Genomic DNA, 6845 nt, shown 5'->3' with positions numbered 1-6845 from the left:
GCCACAACGCCTGGCTATTTTTTGGTTGCAGCTGTCATTGTTGTTTGGCAGGCTGGGCCGGATTCGAACCCACCACCTTAGGTGTATGTGGCTGGCGCCTTAGCCACTTGAGCCATAGGTGCCGAGCCTAAGTCTCCTATTGATTTTAGACACATAAAATCTCTCTGCACCTCAATTTCTGAATCTTAGAAATGTGTGACTATTAAGGTACAATACATAAACCTTACCAGCATCAGCATTGCTTGCTCAGTTAATACCAGTTTCCTTTCCAATAGCATCGGGATCTTAGGAAAACCAACTGATTATGTTCCTCTCCCTGAATGCTGGAAAAAAAAAAAAAAGAGAAGTAGATGCTTTCATCATTCAGGGTCAAAACATCTTCTGATTGCTATTGAAAATGCAATAGACTACTTACCGATAACTTGCATCTGAGGTTCAAGTGGTTGCTCAGTAACCTTCATGGAGTGTAGGGTAGGTTACTAACCCCATAGTTCCGGGCAGGGAGGACTTCAGTCTCTCCCTTCCAGAACAGTTTACTTGGCCTCAGCCTCCTTTCCATCTGGGGGAGGTAAGGTGTGTTCTCCTGGCGGTGGACTGAACGCAGGGGAGCAGGGGCTGTGCACACTGGGAATTCCTTTTCCAGTCTCCGTAGATGTCACAGTTTCTTCCCATGGCAGAAGTAAGTGAGGTGGGTTAGGAAATAGCAAGCACTTTCTTCTCGATACTTCCAGTTCTCAGGACATAAAGGAATCTGAATACAGGGAGAAAGTTGTTCCCTCCCATAACGTACCACCCTGGATTATACATTAGTGAGTGTACTAACCCTGTGATGGAAGCGAACTCATGGCAGGAGGAATGAAATATTCTAACTCTCTGCTGAAGTTTCGGACTGCGACTCAGGCCTGGTGTGTGCTGAAGAGGTGGTTGAAACCATTGTGTTATGCTGCCCTGGCAATTCAAGTTGAAATTTGGTTTATCAGATTTAATTATTAGATTAAATATTATCATTTAACTATCATATTTTTCCTAATAATCTTTTTCATTGTAGTATGTACCTTCAGGAACATTGTAGGTATATCCAGTGCAATATTTGGGGCAAAGCAGATAGGGCAGGTGTCTAAAAATTTTGAATGCTAATATGTGGTGATGAGACTATGGTCTCAGATATACACTGTGGTTACCAACACACCAATGAATGTTTGCTGAATGAAAGCTGAGTTAGTCATCTGTCCTGATATGTGAACAGAGCAAGTGACAGGGATTCAGCTAGAGTGCTGTTAATATCTGTACTACAGTATCTATTTACTTGTTTCTTGTTGTTGAATAACCTTCATATATCCAAGAAAGCAGGTAGGTAATTGATATTTAAAATCCTGTCAATAGGAGTGCACTTACAGAGGGCGCCAGTTGGCAGACGTGACCCACCTGCCTCTGGCACACAGCTGTGGAACGGCTTCATAGAGCTGGTGCCTCTTTGTTGAGTCTTAAAAGCTAAGAAAATATTTTTAAGGTTAAATACAAAAAAGACAATAATTTTATGTTAGAACTAGTTGTTAGGGAAAAACAAAGTCCCCCAAATGGGCTGTAAATGGAGATCTTTGGGTACCATAGAGGCACAGACTATGTGTCTGTTGTCTGGGATTCTCTCTGTGGGTTTCACGCCTGTTTGATCTAGTCTTTGGAAAAGGGCAGTTTCTCTCACTGACTTATACTGGTTCCCTCTAACGGCATCCCTGAAGGTTCAGAAATACCCACATTGAAGGAAAGGCTTTTGCATAAGAGGAGGAAATCGGCCAACCTTGCTAACTGGAGCCCCTCCCTCCCCTGCCCCCTGAGAACTGATGTTTAGGGTGATGCAGAGACTGGGTGTTGGGCCACCAAGGAGCCTGCGCTGTGCTCCGCAGGTGGTTTCCTCTGACCGTCCGGCTTCTCACGGACACTCACACGGGACAGTGTGCACGGTCTCTGGGTGTGCTGCTTGTCATGATTCCCTGGCTGAGTAGCAGCAACTCCCTGAGAACATTGCGCATGAGGACATGTGTAAAAGCAGCTGGACTTAAAATATGGGTCTCTCTCCCCCTAAACGGCAATACCATCTACCCTCAATTCCAGAGTCAGATCTTCAGCAACAACCAGAAAGCACCAGAAATAACCCGGCGCTGGTTATTCAGACTGTTTAGTTGACCCGAGTTACACATGTGTATGAGCCTCCTATGAGATGTTTTTCTCATAAATAATATATTTCCCGGTGCACTGGGGTATTCCTTTCTCCTGCTTCCCTTCCCTCCCTTTCCGACTCACTTCCAGTAGGTATGACGTCTGTTAAACAACCGTATCCCACACAATCACTCTTGAGTGGATAGCATTTTTCTTCTGTCTGATGTTTCTGGGAAAGGTTTTGGAAGAGGTGTGTGCCCTGGATCATACCACCTATTTATTATCTTTCTTTCATTTTTCTTTATTTATATAGCTCTTTATTTCTAAGCTCACTCATCACTAGACCGTGTATTTTATATGATCTGACTTTTTTCTATTTTTACTTAGAACATAGTTGTTTTATTGCCTTTCTCTCTAGAGATTTAGACTTCTTCCTCATCCAAAGGTTATTAAAGTTTCTCTTCTAGCTGTTAATGTTTAAATACACTAGAGTTTTAGTTTTTTTTTTTTTTTTTGGCTGGGGCTGGGTTTGAACCCACCACCTCTGGCATATGGGGCCGGCGCCCTACCCTTTTGAGCCACAGGTGCCATCCAATACACTAGGGTTTTAAGAGATGGGCATCTTGGTCACATTCTTGGCGTTAAAAATCTCTTGGTGAAGTGGTCTCAGACCACCTTACCCTAACAGCCTCCTGCTGCTGACATCCACATGTGCTCAGCTCTCCTGGTCTGTCCCCGACCCACCATCCCCAGTCTCCTGAGGGCTTGTCACCTCTTCACTTCTGCAGCGTTGGGCAGTGCACTTCACTTCCTCCTGAAATGCCCTTTCCTTTTTCTCTGCAAAATCCAAAACTCCTCATTCTTTAAGACCTGTCTTCAAAGGCCCTTTTCTCCCAAGTCTTGCTTGATTCTTGCATCTGAAAGCTCACAGAATTTTACCTGTTATCTTATTGATAAGATGGATTAGTCATCTGTCGATTACCTGGCTGTAAATTGCCCGTGGGCAGAAACAATGCCAGATTTAAGTTGGCATTTTTCTGCAATGCTTAATAGGTGGTAGATTCTCAGTATCAATTCTTGAAAAAATGCTATTTGTGAATGATTATTTTATCCATGCAGTCCCTTTAAAAACGTCTGATTTGTAGTATTTGAGTGCTCTCCGCATGTTGTGCTGTGGGCATCCCATTGATGGTTCACTGTGTAGGTAAGATTTTTTTTTTTTTTTTAGTATTCTTATTTATACAGATGAAACTGACTAGGGCCTGCCTTCAGTTTCCTAAATTTCTGTTGCAAAGGAAAACTCATCCGTGCTCTTCCCTCCGCCAACACTCTGCCCCACTATTTGCCCACCTTTTGTTCATTCCCTGGCACCTCTTGGTTGGTGTTTTAGATATATCTTGCCCAGATTTCATAGTTGTTATTGGCAAGAGGTTAGGTTTCTTAGGAACTGTTCAGCCCTTTCCAAGAAGCAGACACCCGTAGTGTTATTTTTTTTAGGGCAGTTGCCATTTCATTGTTCTTTACATAAGATATGGCCAGTCGTAACTACTTTGGGGCAATAAATATTTACTCTAGTAAGTGCTTATCCTTTTTTGCAGTTTTTGGCTGGGCTGGGTTTGAACCTGCCACCTCTGGTATATGGGGCCAGTGCCCTACTCCTTCGAGCCACAGGCGCCGCCTGTAAGTGCTTATCTTTTAAAATCAATTTTGTTCTTTTATGGCGAGTTGCCTTTATTATAAATCCGTGCGTAAAGGATCAGTTGTTTATTTCCGTTGGAATTTACCCAATTTCTGACATAATTTTTTAAAATGTGTCTAGAGCAAACGCCCCACACGCCTCTGGCTCTGCTTTTCTGTAACACACAGCAGATAATATCAGGAAGTTCTGTGATGTCATCTTCCATTATTTCTCTGGTAAGTATTTTGCCTAAATTATCCTTTAGCAATACTCAGAATATCCAAATTGGTGTCATCCTTTTCAGCTAACAGCCTTTACAGCCACATATCTCTAAGGAAAGCATTTTTTGCATTTTGCAAATTTAAGAATTTTAAAATTAACTTCTAAGATATTTTTGCTGGATGAGCAGGCAATTTATATGATGCTAATTCTTTGATACTTTCACTATGCCACCTGCAAGGTGGCCAGTTATTATAAATATTTAGATGCACTTAGAAATATACATATTCTTTAATTGATGGTATAGAAAAAAGAACTTGTTTAATAATATAAACTTGATATTTGTGTTGTTGAAATATTTAATATCTTTACTTCTTTTTTCTCTCTGTTTTCAGTTGAAAGAGTTGTATTCAAATTTTCTCTTTGCATCTAGCATTTTTTGTTGCTTATATTGGGAGCCTCCATCAGGTCTACTTTCCAAACTTCCAGACACAGAAGTCAGCCTATTCATTTGGAAAATTAGATTTTTTTCCCCTAAAATAGATTGAGTCAGTGTATTTAATTTATTTACTTGGCTGGGCAAGCAGTTAAAAAATTATCCAGTTTTCAGCTGACAGGAGATAATGCGAATGCTAAATAGATAAATAATTCTTTAGATTGAGTTTCGATCATCTTAAAACAATGCAGCGGTATCATTGTGTGTGCCAGGGCACCGAGTCTACTTTGCAAGGCTTATTCCATCTAAAAATGACTCGGTGTGAGAGGTGAGCTTGGAGTGTCAAGTAAGTCACCAAAATATGAGGACACAGGCAGAAGGTTGTGTGACTTCTTCAGAGTCTTTGTCACCTGTGAGCTCAGCGTGTAGCCTTGCTGGGGTGTTCGAGGACACCGTTCTTTGCTGGTGCCTGGAAGGTATTCTTACAGATCAGTTCCCTGAGGTCCTATTATGTGAAGGGTTTGGCAATGTGAGGTGTGAGCGGTCCCACTCTTGAACAACTGGCACATTTTCTAAGAAATACAGGCCACGTGCTTTTCCGCAGTCCCCACCTTCTCGGCGCAGGCTCCTCGCCCACACGCTGACCTCTCATTTCCTCCCGGCTGAGTCGTCCCTGCTCTGCCAGAGGCTGACACCCGCTGACTGTCTCCCCACACCCTCTGTTTAAGCACATGGCCCTGTCAGTTCTCTGCATCTCTCCTGCTTCATGGGTTTCTCTCTGCTGTTATTTTTGTCCCCATTTTTCTCTCCACCTGCAGCCCTATTTTTCAGGTCGCCATTCACAGGAATACTTTCTAAAAGTTCTCTGGTCTTTCTGTCCAACATTTTCCTCCTCTGGCTGTCTCTGAAGTTTACTTCACTCGGTTTTTGCACCTACCATTATCACAATTACTCTCTCAGGACAAAATGTCTTAAGAGTTTAAGGCAATGCTTGGTTTTAGGCCCCTCCGTCCTCGGCCAGTGTGAAGCAACGGAAGGACTGTCCATCCTTCCATCGTGACACGTTCTCTCCACCCTGTTCCCAGCGTGACGGGGGCTTTCCCTCTCTCCCACCAGCCATTTCCTTTGCTGGTCTCTCCTCTCCGTGTCCCTGGGTTCCGTCCCTCCATGATTTGTATGTCCCCTCCTTGGGTATTTCACTGAGGGTCATTTCTTTAAATATCATCTATGTTATCAGGCCTCCCAAATTCAAGTTTCAACTCTGACTTGTCACCTCGACTCCTGGCCCCTGTGTGTGGCCGCCACCAGCTGGACGACCACTTGTCACTTCACTCTTGACACGTCCAATGCTGACTTTCCTTCCCAAACCCCTCCACTCAGCCAACGGCAGCTCCATTCTTCCAGCTGATCAGGGAGAGCACACCGGGCCCCCTGACGTCAGTACTAACCTCCTAACCTCTCTGTCTCCCTCACAACACAGTCGCCCTGCTGGAAAACCACGTTTCAGAGTCTGTCTGGTTTTTACGGTTCCTTTTAGTGCCATTCAATCCCGAATGATTTCTCATTGCATTATTGCCATGGTTTTTCCCTGGACTCCCTGCCTTTACCTCCAATCCATCCTTCACCACAGAGCTAAAAGGATGTTTTAAAACATAAGTCAGATCATGTCACTTCTGGGCTCTGAACCCTCCACGGATTTCCATTTTGCTGAGGGGAAAAAGCAAACTGAAGCCCTTGCAGGGTGCTACAAGGCCGAGCCCGTCACCCCGCTGTCGTCACCTCCTCTCTGTGCAGCCCTCAAAGCCGCACGAGCCGCTTTGCTTTCTGGAGCACACAGGGTCTTCCTCCAACTCAGTCTCTGCACCTGCTGTTTTCTCAGTCTGGAAAATCCCCAGATGGCCCCTGGTATAACTCCCTTCCCTTGGCTGTATCTTTGCTCCAAGTTCCTTTCGTAATGAGGTGCCCATTAGTTGCTCCATTTAAAACAGTGACCCACACTGGACCCACTCCTGGACTCACTTCTCAGAACTCTACTTATATAATTTACTGATTTATTTTCTTTGCTGGCTGTCTTTCATCACTAAAATACAACATCACGAGAGCATGGCTTCTTGTCTCTTTTGGTCAGTGCTGTGCTGTCGACACATAGAAGAGGGAGTCGTGGGCAGACGTGGTCAGCGAAGCTTTGTTGAGTAAATGAGAAAATGGCTGTCAGAGTCCCACTGACCCCTCAGGTCCCGTGCTCCCTCAGTCAGCACTCGGCATGGTCGTCAGAGTCCCACTGACCCCTCAGGTCACGTGCTCCCTCAGTCAGCACTGGGCATGGTCGTCAGAGTCCCACTGACCCCTCAGGTC

The sequence above is a fragment of the Otolemur garnettii genome, unplaced genomic scaffold (genome assembly GCF_000181295.1).
Source record: "Otolemur garnettii isolate 467f Iridium unplaced genomic scaffold, OtoGar3 scaffold00010, whole genome shotgun sequence".
Taxonomy (NCBI): Eukaryota; Metazoa; Chordata; class Mammalia; order Primates; family Galagidae; genus Otolemur; species Otolemur garnettii.
Note: the sequence above shows the minus strand (reverse complement) of the source record.